Here is a 16343-nt window from a genome sequence, read left to right on the forward strand (position 1 = left end):
AAAATAATTAATGAACACAAATTTAATGTGATGTTTCTTCACGAAACATCAATTTTATTACTGGAATTAAAGTCTTCATTTTCCCTGATTTTTGTCCATTTCATAGGATCTTACTTGCTTTTAGAGAGAATTTTGGGCATGTAAAAATTGTGATATCTCATATGGAATTTCTTTTTGCCAGAACAAATGAATGACATTTTTCAGTGCAATTGTATTTTAGGAACTTAAAAAAAAAACAAAGAATTTATTAGTCTTTTTTGTAAAAGCGTAAGGTTCTAAAAGTAGGTTATTTACTATTTTTGAAGGAAGTTCTTAAAGCATCATGTTTTTGTATTTTTAAGTGCTTTGTGAAGAATTCATGATTATGGTCGTAAAAAGCTAATAACATCTGATTTAACCATTTCCAGATTCCTGATAGACAACTGGTGAAAGTAAATAACAAACTAAAATAATGCAAAGTTTCACCAGGCCTGGAAACTTAAAGAATATTTCTGGGTTATAGTACATGATAATAGTTCCTAGGATGTGTTTGAAGCAAGTTATAAAGCACTAGATGTATAGTTCTTTAGTCCTTTACTTGTCATGGAAATAAACGTGGACCTAAAGAAGCTATATGAAAAGTTAAGTTGAGATCCTTGACTTTATGAACTATTTCCTGAAATGCAATTCAGATGAAAGATATTCGCATACTCTGAGCTTACAAAAGTTAAAAATAAGCATTTTTTCTAAAATATGTTATGTTTATCTTTTTAAATAAGTATAGTTCACATTTAATTATTTATGATTCCTCCTAGTATGTTAAAATGCTCGCTGCATTATTTCCATATGCATCTTTGAAAGAGTTTGTATGTACAGTTTTACCAGTAAAAAAATAGCTGTGGCCACAGTGATGTAAAACATCTGTGCTTAGTGGTATCTTGATTACTGTTTTTAATCAAAGATTCTCTGCCAGTATCATCAAGAGACATAAACAAAGATACTGAATATAATCTTGCCACTCTTTTCTTTATGGTATGCATTAAAAACCAGTGAGACATCAACTAATATAAAATAATTTGAAACATTTCTCTGAATTGTCCTAGAAATATCACAACACTCATTCTCATTGGTTTCTTTTTTAATTTGCAAATTATTCATAAATTCCATGTGGGGGTGGTGTACAGCCTTATTTTTGCAAGTTAGCCAGTAATGATTAGTCCTCATTCTGCTTGTCTTTTTCCTTCTCCATGGTGCTTAATGATTGCGGTCTGTTTCATCATATTGTAGCCTGGCATTTTACTACCTTATGTTGTCATTTTTGAAAAGTGTGAATTCTCACATTTATTTTACTTCCTTTTTAAAATAATTCAAGCAATGTGGTTAGAAATCTATTAAATATTTATACAAAATATTAATTATTAATTCATATGAAGCAAAGCCAATTTAATAGTTCCTTTCTCCTCTTGCCTGAAATGTTGGTTTTGCTACAGAAAGCTCTTCCCACTCTATCCTCTCTCAACTGGGCATGCTCTTCCCAATGATGCTTCTAGCTAAACTAGTTACTATGCATCATGAACTCTACGTCAAACCTATCAGGAGAACTTCACAATCATATTTAAAACTGCCCAACATGCATCCCTCCGCATATCTCACAGGGACCTCAAACTCAGCATATCTACAAATAAACTCATCATTTTCCTATCTCCTCAAACTTGCACTCCCTGCAATCTTTTTAGTCTTATCTGTATTTCTCATATCCATACTCAAAAATCTAGGAATCTCAGAATCATTTTAATAACTTCCTCTCAACCCACATCCAATTGGTCATTAAGCCCTATTAATTCTACCTCGTTAGCCTATTTATATTGCCAATACCATAATTATATTTCAGAACCTCTTATTTCTCACTGTGATGGCAAAAATAGCCTCCTATATTGACAGCTTCTCTATATCTGCATGATGGTACTTTGCAGGCCTCTTTGTGATGACGTTTTTATAGGTGAAAGATCACTTGCTTTCTAATAAAAGATAGAAACATGGATGCTAGATGGGTTTGTTGTGATCTGAGGACATTTCTGGAGATTGTGTTTCTGTGGAAATTATGGAGGTGTCAGCCCAGGTACAGTGGTTGGTACCGCACTAAAGGGCTCATTCTTTCAGCGCCTTCCAGTTCTCGTTCCCCAGCAGGGACAGATCTGAAAGAAGGGAAGAAGTCACACTGATGTGTGGTCCTTTCACTTCACCCCTACAAAGAAGCAGTATATCCTGCTGGTTTCAGAAGGAGATGGTTTTTAAGGAAAATAAAGCTTCAAAAAAAATCCAGAACATTTTAGGTGATTTTGTTGTTTTCTAGCCTTCTGATTTTCTGCCGTCTAGTATTTCCTGGAGAGAGAGATCATGATAGGCATCTGGTTCCAATGAAGCCCACGTGGTTAGTTAGGCTTTGCTACATGGAAGGAATAAAAAGGGACCTATTAGGAAGAGGAGTCCACAGGGAGATAGAGCTTGGAAAGCATTTGCATAATAAAACTACCTTATCCATTTCTTCTACCCTCTGGATGGCAGGGTGGGGGATAGTAATCCTCATTTCCTCTGAAGCTTGTGTTGTCTGCAAGAAGCAAAGTCTAGCATCATTATTTGCTGACTGCCAATATCTATAGACCCACGTGGAAGCCAGCAGTGCAAGGGAAAAGAGCACTGAAACATTGAGAGATTATGGTGAGTAGGAAAGGAAAATAGTGTTCTCTTTGGTTACTCCTAGGCAGGTGAGGCAGCCATTTATAGACTGGACTCTGGAAAAATAGATGTAGGTAAGAGTCAGATGGTCACTCCAAGATAGCTCTAGTCTGAGCAAGGTGTCAGTATTAGTGACACTGATTAAGGATATGGGGGACAAAACTGTACTTCCCTCAGTAAGGCCTCTGAAGGGGAACCAGCTGAATACCTGAAGTCTACATCTAATGTGCTGTATGAAAGCACCACCGTGTTTACAGTACACTGACTCAGAAACCACCTGGTGTTCGGGAGAGTAGAAGCACAGCAAAGGAGTCACAAGCTGCCCACTGATGTATGGCACCTGGACGACTGTGGGCATATGTAAAGGGGAAGATGGGAAAATAGAGGGAGCACACCACACTCCTCTCAAAACTCTACTAGTGCTTTCGAGGAGAGGGCTACTCAACATTTCACTCATTAGCCCTTACCTGACTTATGATTTAGGGTGTTTCTCAGAATACTTGATTTCTAAAACAGAAAGCCCATGGATTTTGGTAAATCAGGCATTCTGTGAGCTTGAGAGAAGATCTCATAGAGGTTACTGACAGGGATGACTTCTCCAGAAAATCATTAGACCTCACTCTGTGGAAGAAATTGTATTGTGTAAAATTGAATTTTCCAAGAAGTGTGGCAGGTGAGGGAGCAAAAGAGACATTGTGGCTGTATTTCAACCAACGATTTTAAATTATCCTCTTTACGCTCTACTTAACAACAGGATTCTTCACCTCCTCTTTCAGACAAGTTCAGTCATACTTTTTTTGCTCTTTTAGGGTGGCTACAGCTAGCTTCCTTTTTGAATCACGGTAACTAAGAAGTTGACTGAAGGTCGCCATCATTATCCCCCTTGTGGCAGTGTTTTTAAACTGTGAGGTATTAACCAAACAATTCAGGAATGCACTGCAGGGAGATATGTAAGGATAGAGAGGGCCTACTTATTTTCTGATTATGACCTTTGTATCATCTCTTTCTAGAGAGAAGCAAGATAGAACTTTGGGAAATGAAAGGTCCCCAAATCTAAGTGGATCCAATTCTGCACTCCTAGGTGATATTGATGGGACTAATGACTTTATTTTTTGAGTTTATTATTTAGAGAAACTGTACTAAGGGAGGTATCTGTCCCCTTGTAGGAATGAATTACACTATCAAAATTTAATTTTCATAAAACTCATTCCTTATTTGGATATAATATTTCCTCTTGTCCTATGTGGAATGAAAGAGTAAACATGTCAGCCACTTTGTCTCCTTCTACCACCTCTCTTATCACATGATTATGCTTGAAACCCTCCACTGTCAAACCTTGAGAACACACTACATTGCCCCTAGGCTCTGTTCCTCTCCCTTTATCCTCCTGGAGAAAGATCAGCTGAATCTAGTTGCAAATTCTCCATTTACGTCTGTCTTATGGACTATGCTGTTGGCCTCCAAGTAACTTAGACATCAAATGGTTGCATGCCTTTGTTAGGTGTGTAGATTATTATATATAGTAAGGATTTATGGTTATAGTCCTAACTCTGCATGCTGACCTTGTTTGTTTTTTACATTAATCACACTTTTAACTTACACTATCCATCATAACTTACATACTTTTGTATTCTGTCTGAAATCTCTGGAATAATAAGCAGAATAAATCAAAATAAATGAAAGTGCATTTTTTCCCCAAAAGAGGTTCATTATTTTTCCTGCCTTTGAATTAAACTAATTGTTTGACTAAATTGACCAGTTTTGTGAATGATGAAAAGAGCTGTTTCATTATTCCCACACCAAAGTCCAACTAGTAATAACCAAAGGTGTAATCATAAGATATCAACAGATCCTGTCTTCAGAGCTTGTCTTTGAGTGTAACCAATATTAACATTAAGGCATTTAAATTTAAATTTTAGATATTGGGTCTCCTAAGGGCGGGGAATGCCTACCAGCTTAAACATACCAATATGATTCCTGCTTTTAAGCAACCTTGAATGCTGGAATTATTTCTGAGATTTAAAGAGGTAGCTATTCTGAGTTCTGTTGCTTTTAAAGAGAGTTTAAAAAAACTGCACTTTTAAAAATATGCAAAATATGGTGTCTATGAAAAAGCCAGTGATTAACTGAAATAAACTTAATTGGTTTCTTTAGTTCTTTTGATAAAAATAAGTGATGCTTTTAAGTCAGTTATGTGCATTGATTATGAGAGATAATAACAAAATCATTCCTTACTTTGAACATTTTGCTATCATTGTTATTGTTTTTATTTGCTGTCTCTGAAGCGTCTGAAAATAATTAGTTCTGCCAGAAGAAATTCCTCTTTATATTTTTCCATCCCACATCTGATGTATAAAGGCAGATAGGGGTTAAAGGAGAGAACCAGCTCTGATCTCTCTTTCTCACATATTTTTGCTTCATTTCTTCTCCGAGGTAGTCATCTGGGTCCGCCTGTAGGTAGTCAACCCCCAAAAGAACGTACTTTATGCCTGTGATAACAGCAGGACAAAATCACTCACTTTTACTTCTTTTTTGTTTTAACTTATTTTGGGATTTTCCTACACCCTCCACACATATGGATAATATATTTCATTGGGCATATGTAATTTACTGTGCTTTGTTATTCCTATGAAACCCAATTATGGTGGAAAAGAAAGATTGCTCCCATAACTACTCTTGTGTTAATCTTGTTTCAACTAGCATTACAGGTATGATGCCAGGCATAAGGTGTGCTTGGTAGGTGCAAGGAAGGAGAGAATGTTGTCTGATGTCAGAGAGATGTTTATAGAACCAAGGAAATGTGAGAAGCAGATTGTGGCAATTTTTATTGTTTGCTGTTTGTTTAAATTTGTCTTGTTAATGACAGAGTAGTGAATACATAATGAAAAGTTCACAGTAATGTGAATAGCTGCATATTTATTAAATAAGAAGAACAGGTGTGGTGGTTTAGAAAAAGTATTTTAAATATTAGTTTTCTGAATCCAATAATTTGAAAAGCTATTCAACTAAGAAGAGTTGAAGTTTAAAGTTAGATTCATAAACAGAGATTGAAATATGTTTATATTTAGAAGTATCTTAATCAAAATTTCTAAATGTGCTCTATAAATTCTTTATTTTTTTGCCTATTTTGTTACCAAAAAGGATGGCTGTATAGAATATTGTATCTTCCTTGAAATTTTCAAATGACTTGCTTTTTTAGTCTTACTTGCAGCAATTTAAGTGTGTATTTTTATGTATAGCTGTTATCTAATGATATATATTAATTGCAGCAATCTAAGAGTAAATATCTCTGTAGGATTTAGAATATACCAAATAGATATGTTTGAATACACGAAGGAAACTTAGAATCTTATATTTCTTCCTGCTTCTTGTAAAGTAAAACTTCAATTGAAGCAGTACCCATTGCACTGAGGTTATCCCTCTGAAATTTCTTCCAATAGCTAGTTTTTTTTAAGATAAAGTATTCTGAGTATATGATGAAATTTATTCCATTATACATTTTTTACTGTATTCCTCCCCACTATCTCAAAGCAGATAGATTATGCTCTAAGTACCTTATATTTGTGGATATATGTATGTCTTACGACTTCTGCAATTTTTCTAGGAAAACAGGTGGACATTTCTTCTAACACCACTCAAGCAGAGTTGGAAGCAAGTGATACCAATTTAAAGAAAGAACTAAGAATGGAATTTTATCTCTTCCCAATAAAAGAGAGAGAGGGAAGTGGGGGAAAACTATAAGATTTCTGAGAGTAGAAACCATATATCTATCTACTCAACTACTTACCAATTTGTTCAGAATAATATACGGAGAGTTAGACTCATTCCATGTTGTAGAATAATCCTAAATAATGAGAGGTGGTTTTGTAGACCTCTATTGTCAAATTATCAACCATGGCTTTGAGGCTGGAACATTCTTCATTCCAAAGGCCGTATTAGGCAGATTTTGTCTTAGAAATAATGATATATTTTTGTTAGAGGGAGAAAAGGGGCTAGTTAACCTCCACACTAAGGTAGCATATGGGTATAATTAGCCCAAAATGAAAATTTGCTTTTAAAAAAAAAAAAAGGTGACTTTTTTCTCTGAGAGTGGTAGGCCCATTATTATTTGGTTTGCAAGAATAAAGCTTGAACTGTTAAGAATCCTTGGTCTTAGCAGCCACAGCTCCAGGAGCCATGCCTGAGGAAACCCATGAGAGCCTACATTTAGCTGGACCACACTGGGCAGGACATGGGTGTCTAGTACAGAGATCATGATGTGCTTAAGACTAGAAGTGGTTCCTCCAACTTCTGGGCTGCATTGTTTTCCTTCCCAAAATTTAGAGTGTATTTAATACTCATACATGATTGAGACTGCATTTTTCACTAAAGTGGGACCTTGCAACTAGAATTACTTTGACTTAGAAAGGAAATTCATGTACTATTTTTAGCTCCTTAATATTTGGCAGGGTAAAATAAACATTAATTATAAACTCTCTTAGGGTTTGATCAGGGGTGTCTTATTCTATGAATGATATAAAATAAGCTGTTTATTATAAGGATTAGACCTTATGCAATTGTGGGCTGACTTTCACATCTATGCAAAGCTGTTGACTTTGCATCTGATGTAGGGCCTGAAGTTGATGTAAGTAAGCCAAGTTGGCAGTGAGCACATGCAGTGGGGCTGAAAAAATGTAAATTAGAGCTTATAATGATGAATTGGAACCTATAAGGACAAATTGGAACCTACATTTTTCTTTCCGTCTCTAACCTAGATGGTGTGGGTGACCTGCAGAAGAAACTGATTAAATGAAGCTGATTAAAAGAGATTAAATGATTCTTTTATCCATCTTGGGTTATGATCATTCCTCTACCAGCTGACTCACACTCCCATTCTGATATCTTGTATCTTAAATGTTGAGATATAAGTTTAAATATTATTAGAAAATTTAGAATTTCAAAGTAGGGAATAAGATAGAGGAAGAAAATAATTGGTTAATCTATTGATCAATAATTGGTCAATCTATGAAAATATTTCTATCAAAGTAAGGATGAAGTATTCATAACTATTATAGTCCTCATTTCTACATCTCATTATGTATGTAGTCCTAACTTGTATTTATAACTATCTTTTTACACACCCATTCAATTTACCTTTGCCCTAAGCAAGCACCTCAATGATTTGTGGTTCTTTATCTGGTGGGGTAACCCAAACCTTCATAGCTGAGGAATCTGGGTCATTCTCAGTCTTACCTATATTGGGATTTTATAGCTTTACATTGACTTTTATTATAGGACATGAGTATATTAAGAGTTACCTGAAGATGTTTCTTGCCTTTTAGATATACTCCTCATTGTTTAGTTGCAACCAAATTTCCCTTTGAAGATCAGGATCAATAACTCCAGAAAACGGAGTACTCTTTCCTTTGCCTGCTGACTCATTGATATGAGGATCTCAGGTGTCAGTCCAGACTTCCAGTTTAATTGAGCTATTGCTGTGTTTCCTGGTGAAAGTATTCCTCCTTTGGAAACAAAGACTGCTTGGCCAACAGATCCCTGATCAAAATTTTTGCTAACAGACCACTAGAAGTGATAGAGGAAAGGAACGCTTGCTGTTTCTACCCCATTGATTCCTAGATCCATGAATCTTGGCTATGAAAGAAATAGCATCATATATTTCTTGCTGATTTAGAGCATATGCCACATCTTAAAGGACGTTATTCCTGGATCACAAAGTGTTGCCTCTAGCAGGCATGATAAGCAAATCTTTAGAAGTCCATTACATGTCAACTGCTTTGGGGTGACTTGATTGGAAACATGATAAGACCAATGAATTAGATGAGGAAAAGCCCATTATTTAACTTCATTTTCTGTAAAGTTAGTTCCTTTGTCAGAAGCAATGCTGTGTGGAATACCATGGTAGAAACATTCTACAATTCCATGGATGTTGGTTTTGGCAGGAACATGGTTGACAGAGTTGCCAAATCCACATCCAGGGAAAGTGTCTATGCTAGTGAGAGCAAAGATCTGTCCCTTTCATGATCAAAATGTTCCAATATAATCAACTTGCTACCATGAGCTGGCAGACCTCCAAGGAAATGTTGCATGTTGGGGCTCAGTGTTGATCTCTCTTGTTGGCAAGTTAGGCTCTCAACAGTGACAGTAACTAGACTGGCTGATGAGGTGGGGCCGGTGAGCCAAGGAGTCGAAAGAAAGATTTCTTGGACTCTCAAGGTCTGGCAGTAGTGCTCTTTTATTTAGAGAATAGTGTGGAATAGCATGGGGACAGGACCTATGGGCAGTAAAGAGCTGCTGCAAACATGGGTTGAGGGTAGGGCTGAATTTAAGGCATAGGAATGTGAGTTATCTCTTTACAAGACAAAGGAAAGAATATGTAAAAAAAGTTGTTAAAATGGTATCAGTGCAGGTGGGGTCTGGTTATTGGGTGGTCCTATAACTTTTAGGTAAGAATCAAACCAGATTAAGTAAATGGCAGAAGCCACCTCTTAAATATTATCTTCAGCTAAAGACAAAGGAGGATGTTGGGGCGGGGGCGGGGGGGGGGGGGGGTAGTCAGTTACATGAGGTTGCCAGACAGTAAACAACTTAAATTCTTGCCTTTGGCATTGATTAAGAGTTTCTAGAGATAAGCTCGTCCCCCTTCTTCCTGGCACAGAGAGGAGGCATCTTTACAGATGGAGGTTTCCCTTACAAATGTAAATGTTTCCCAACAAAGGGCAAGCAAACCCTGCTCCTCAGAGTTTCTTTTATTAAAGGTAACCAGCCCCCTTCTCATTTGCAGTGTTAAAAGTAACCAGCCTAAAATAATCCTCATCAGCTGAGTTAGTGGAAGTCCATGTTGCTGAGTCCATGCATAACTTCTATACCTATTGCAATTGCCACTTTTCCCATGGCCACATTGGGCAAAGATGGGAGTGACTAGGAAAAAAAAAGTATGAAAAGAATGGATCATCTGGTCCACCTGATTATTATTGTGCTTCTCTGCTAAGATTTCTCTTTTGTGAGTATTTGCATGGGGCACATATGTATTCACATTCTCTTTCAATTCAGAGAGTTCTATTCCCATCCCTCTTCTGTGGGCTTTCTTGTCACCAATTTTCTAATAATGATTCTTGAATTCCCTTTCCATCCACTACCAAACTATTAGCCATTGCACAAAAATACATCTAGATTGTTACTCTGGCTATACCTTCCTCCAGGCAAAGTAAGGAACCAGATGCACTGCTCAAAGCTGTGTCCATTGGGAAATGTTTTATTTACCCTTGTTTTGAGCGCTGCCTGGAGAGGGGTTGTAGCGCTCCTGCACTCCACTTCCAGGTACTGTCAGCACATCATGCAGAATTTTCTGTAAAATGGGCTCATATGTTTTTCTTCTTCTGTAAACTGTTCATATAGTTTTAACTTATAGATTTTATCAGGAGTCAGAAGCATGGGATTTCAGCCATTTACTCATGCAACTTACTTGTGCCTTTAGCACTTGCTAGAGTTGGATCTGGCATATTTTACTTCCATTTGATAGAGATATGGGGTCTTTCTGCAGGTAACTGCAACACACCCAGCCAACACTCAGAATTTGAGTGGTGAGATAAAGTGAGTATTGGAGCTATGGCTCTGGGTGCTGCCCATTCCAACAAGGTGAGCTAGCAGATCAGTGACAATGGCATGAGCCACCACAGTGCCTGGTACCCTATGTAGACTTTCACAGCATAAAAATTTAGTTTCTATGTTTATTATGTTTTATTCCTTTGACAAATGACCTCTAAGTTCCTCCTTTAATAGTTTCTTTCAAAAGATACTCTCCATGTTCTCCATAAAACTGTTCCACTATCCAAGAGGCCAATAATATAGGTAATATAGACCCCAGCTTCCATTCTCAGTTATACTGATAGATTCCAGGCCCAGAATGCTATAGAATGTTATAACAGCAAAACACCACACAATATCTCCCAAAATATCAATGCTAGTCTTCTTCTAGCTTAAAGCAAAGAGGAGGGGTTAGATCGCCAGAAATAACATCCCGAGTCTTGAACAGAATAAATTTCTCCAAGGCAATAAATATTGTAATACATTTCAACCATGCTGAATACCAAAATGTGTTATCTTCCAGGGACCGTAAAGTATGTGAAACTGCCCGTCAGATTGTTGTCAACAACAAATAGGTCCTCACTACACTTTCATACATATTCAATATGACAAGATGGTCAGCCAAACTCCTGCTTGCTATCCCCAAAGAATTTCAGCGCTGGAAAGAATGGTAGGAATTTTCAACCTCAAACCTCTCATTTTACAGTTGGAAAAGGGAGGCTCATCAAAGTGAAGTATTTGCTCAACATTTGCTAGGGAAAGAACTAAGCCAAGAAATGAGATGCTCTGGCTCCTAGCCCAAGTTCAACATCAGTACTTCTTTATGTTTCACCAAGTGAGTCTTGCCCTGTTACATCAACTATATTGGCACATTTAGAAACAAGGTAGAAAACAATCTTTTATTGGGAGGATAGAAATTACTAGTAATCATTTTCCTGTCTTTTCTCAGGGCAGAAAATTGTGCTCTCTCGATCCTTTGAAGTTAGGCAGGGTCACAGGGTTGGTTCTGGCTGATGGATTGTGAAGGAAGTGACATGTGTTACCTTCAGATGGAACAGTAAAGGTCTTCTCCAGCTTTTCTCTCCCCTTGTCACAGTGAACGGGGAAGCATCCTGTTGAGGTTATGTAATTATAATGATTAAATCCATATGGATCACTGAGCTTTCATCTGGAAAAGTCACCCAATCTACAGGAGACATTGTGTGAGTGAGAAATGAATTTTGCTGTTTTTTGTTAAACCACAGAGATTTGAGGGTTTGGTCATTTATTATAGCACTATAGCCTATCCTACCTTGACTAACATATTTGGAAGTATACTTATTTAGAAGTAATTTAAGTAATATGTAGAGATTTGGAAGAATAACTAATGCAGAGTTACCAGTTGTTCCAATTTGTTGAATGATCACCTTTTTTTGATGCATTAAGTACTCTGGACATAAAGAATATATGACCAATTACAGCATATGAAGGAAGTAACATATTTATGTATTGAATATTTATTTAGAATATGCTGGGGGTTTTATTGAAAAATGAATATGAATGATGGTAATTTAGATTTTATAAATGCTGAATAGTGTAACTTTTTTTTTTAAAGATTGGCACCTGGGCTAACAACTGTTGCCAATCTTCCTTTTTTTCTTTAAGGATTGGCACCTGGGCTAACAACTGTTTCCAATCTTTTTTTTTTTTTTTTTCTGCTTTATCTTCCCAAACACCCCCCTGTACACAGTTGTATATCTTAGTTGCATGTCTTTCTAGTTGTGGGATGTAGGACGCCGCCTCAATGTGGCCTGACGAGCGGTGCCATGTCCACGCCAAGGATCCAGACCCTGGGCCGCCACAGAGGAGCGTGCGAACTTAACCACTCGGCCATGGAGCCGGCCCCTGAATAGTGTAACTTTAATTCTAGTTATCACACTTAGCACTCCCACAAGTGGGATTAGATTGCATATCTTCTGCTGCTCCTAGACAGCACTCAGCCCAAGGATCCCATTTCCTTTTCCAGACTGCGGCATAAAATAACTCTGCTACCATGGAATCTTAAATTTTGAGATGGGCCTGCTGCTAGTCTCATAGATAAATTCTCTAATAAAATAATGGTGACAAACTACAGGGAATAATCTACTTGATTGACAATCACTAAAGCCTATCGATATGCAATTATTATTTTCAGTCATTAAGGGAAACAACTCAATAAATATAAACTTTGTAGTTGACATAGTATAAATCTGAAAAAGTTTTTCGTCTATTTTAATACTAAGTTAGGCAGAGTATTTTATTTTCAAAGATATATTTTAGTCTGAATTGTGAATTCTGAATCAGAATGAGGTGAAACATGTGGCTCATAAAATATCTCAAACCTCAAACCACTTTATGTGTCTGAAAATCATCTTCTTTACACATTTCTCATAAAACATACAGAAACCCAAGGAATGCCTCTCTATTTTAAAGATCACAAGTGTCGTTGACATCAAATTTCTGGATTTCTTTTGTGTACTTGTATAACTGTAGTGGGCTAGTATATGGTTTATAATGTTTTTGGTCATTTTCTAAATTTGAAATTTGACAGTTCAGCCTATAATAATTTCCCATAAATTCCCAAGTCTAAAGGTGGTCAGTCACCATCCTTTTGTCTTTCTGCACAGCCATGGTTAGCAGGTCTCCAAGTGTCACACTATGGTGCTCCAGTGCCAGCATCTCAGTTGTGTTCTAGGCAGGAAGAATGACAACGGCAGAAACGCAGTCAGCAGAGCATGCTTACTTTTAAAGGGCTCCCCCAAAGCCTACCCAGGGCTTTGTTACGCATCTTTTTAACGGTAGATCACATTTGTATGGGTTTCCCTAGTCGCAGCACAAGCTACCATCTTCTCTCTATCGTTCTCTGTATACATATATGATATATACATATAGTATATATATAGTATTGATGACCTCAATGATATCTATTGATAAGAAAGCAGGAGAGTGTAGAGTGTGGACATCTATAGGCAGCGAGTCAACCTTATCAGCTGAGTCTGGAATGCCTAAAAGTTATCAGTACAATTTTTATTCCAAGAGAGTAGGCCCCATGTCTTTGTTACTATATCTCAAAACACCTAGGAGAATATCTGGCTTATAGCAGGTTGATGGCTAGAAGCATGAAAAAAAAAAAAAAGTTTTTTTTTCGTTTTACCTGGAATATTTTGTTTATTGCTTTTGAAGTAGCTTGATTATTCATATGTAAAGAGTCCTGTTGGCATGGCGTAATGTGCTCACTCTACTCAAAAAGGGCCTGCCAGTATTTACAGAATCGTGCAGAAATGCAAGGATAATTTGGGTCTTCCAAAAGTTGGTCTAGCGTTCCTCCCTCTCTAGGGTATTAACTCTATAAAGTGAGTGCTTCTTAAAATGACTACGAACGAAATTCACATTGGGAATTTGTTTAAAATTCCAGGTTTTTGGAGCACACTTCCCTGAGAATCTGACTCAGTGTTGGAAGGGGCTCAGGATATGGCATTTTTAACAAGACTTCTGAATGATTCTGATGCAGGTGGTACACAATCACAAAATGAAAAACACTAAAATAAATGAAATGAGACTTACATTTTACAGCTCCTAAAAGAGCTCATGAAATTCTTAGCAAGTAGAAACCTAGAAAAAACATTACTACATGAAGCTACAGACAAGTGTTTTCCTGGTTAAAAAACTCAAAAACATGGTGTTTAAATATGAATAATCCCACCAATCGTCACTATGATAGTGCATATGCCTGACGTGCTTCATTAAAACATGCATTTTGTAAACTCTGTACCACTTGCATAGATAATTTATGTAATCTAATTGCACTGGAACTGGAGTTTTCACTGCAGCATAGCAGCTGTGGCTGCTGTCCACAGGAGAACTCTGCTCTAAGAGCTCAACCTTTGCTGCCTTATTTCATGTAGCATTTAATTGGCTGCTCAAGAATATATTGCATGACACATTAATCAGCCTTTAAATGTTTGCCTTAAATTATAATTCATTCTGAATTTTTACTTTGATGCAAAAGATAAAATGGAAGAAATAGTTGAAAAATAGAGAAATTTTGATTTATTTAAAAGTAACAAAAATATGCTGTCACGAGTCATGCTAGTTGCTTTAGGTGTATTTTCTTTAATTTTTAGGCTAACCTCATGGGAGATATTATCTTCATTTCGTAGGACAGAAAATTGAGACTCAGGGAGATAAAATAATAAATCTGTGTCTCATTGAAAGTAAGAATTGAAAACTAAGACTACCTATTCCAAAATGTGATCTTCTTAACATATTGTAGTCTCTCTTAATCTCTCTGTCTCTCTCTCTAACCTATTACTCCCTCCACCCATCCTGTTTGTTTGTTTGTTTTTTGAATCTCTATCTACCTCTTTAATTCTCTACTTTTCTACTACTCACCTAACTAGCATCATCTTTTAATGGAAAATAGAGTTGTTAGTAGGTGTCTTGAAATTTTACTTATAAGTTCTATCCTAACTAGAAGTCCTATCCTACAGAGTCATAGATTTTTTAATTGGGATTGTTATTTTGATGAACCATCAAAATCTCTCCTGTTATACATGAAGGAGCTCAGGCACAGGGAAATTAAGCAACTTCTTTACACTGACGTAAGTTATTGGCAGAGCTTGAATATAATTAAGTCTTTGACTCATTATGCACTTTTCATCTGAAACTATACGTTAAAGATTACTACATATTGAATGAGCTCAATATAACACTTCCAGGTAACTAAAAGAAGGGGAAAAATCTATTCACAGAGTTCGTTTGTTTCATATTAAGTGGAAAGACTAATTTTACAAATCATGTACACTTGCAAATTCCAGAATTAATTTGGTGCTTTCTAAAAATTGACGCTGTTATATAGTACAAACAGGGTGCATTTCTGAATGAAAATGGCCCAGTTATAGGGTATGTCTCCAACAGATTCTGCTAAGACTGTGTTTTCTCCAGTGTTAGATTTGACTGAACCAATTCAAATTACGTTTAGCAGTTTTGAAGAGGTGTAAAAATAGCTTAACCATTTCTAGGGTGTATTATGGGCCAGTCTAAAATTTTCAAATGTCAGTACTAAATGGTATGGAATAGAAATAATATTTATTTCTATTTTCAGTGTACATACTATTGCCAGTTAACATGAAAGATGCTTTACATATGATATTAATGTCAATCCTAAAATTAAATATATATTTTAGTAATTATCAACACATTTTGTTGCTTATTTGATACTAGTGTCTTCATTTTACCAATTTCTAAACTAAGATTGAGAAGGAGTAACTTCCTCAAGAACATGTAGAGAGGATCACACGAAATATGTTGCCTGAATAACCAAAATATATTTCATTCTAGTATGCATCACAATACAGTGGAATACTCTATTCCACTATAGTGGAATAAGAAACACATATTTGTCACAAAAACACAGTATCAAAAAACAATAAATTTAATGGTTCAAGTTTCAGTTAATAATTGACTTAGACTAGTTTTATCATTATTAAAATGGTTACATTAACCATTTGAAAATGGTGGATATGTGATGGTTTCTTCCAGAAAATACTACTTACCTTTTGTTAAAATATTAAACTTTACACAAAATTCAAATATTTACTAAATCTATAAAAGATCCCATTGTTTTTAGCAGTATAACAACTGATGTGGATTTTAAAAAAAAGATCATAAAGCCCAGATGTTTAGATCAAGAAGTTTGCAAAATCATTGGGATCATCTCTCCTAATCTTTTGAAAACTTTTATGAAAATGATTTTATATTGCTATATTTAAAACACCGTCTGTATTAGTTATGGTTCTCCACAGTAACAGAACCAGTAATATTTTATATATATATACATATACACACACATATTTTGGGGACTTCTTTCTGTATGGAAGGGGAAGATTTGAGGGAGATTTGAGTAAAAATGGTAAGGACACTTTCCCTTTTATTCTTGTGACAATGTATAATCTTTTCCTAATTAAAATGAAAGTTTATCACACTCACTTGACACACTTGCAGTAATAAACGAGGGCTGAGTGATG

Source organism: Equus caballus, chromosome 8 (genome assembly GCF_041296265.1).
Source record: "Equus caballus isolate H_3958 breed thoroughbred chromosome 8, TB-T2T, whole genome shotgun sequence".
In the NCBI taxonomy this organism is placed as follows: Eukaryota; Metazoa; Chordata; class Mammalia; order Perissodactyla; family Equidae; genus Equus; species Equus caballus.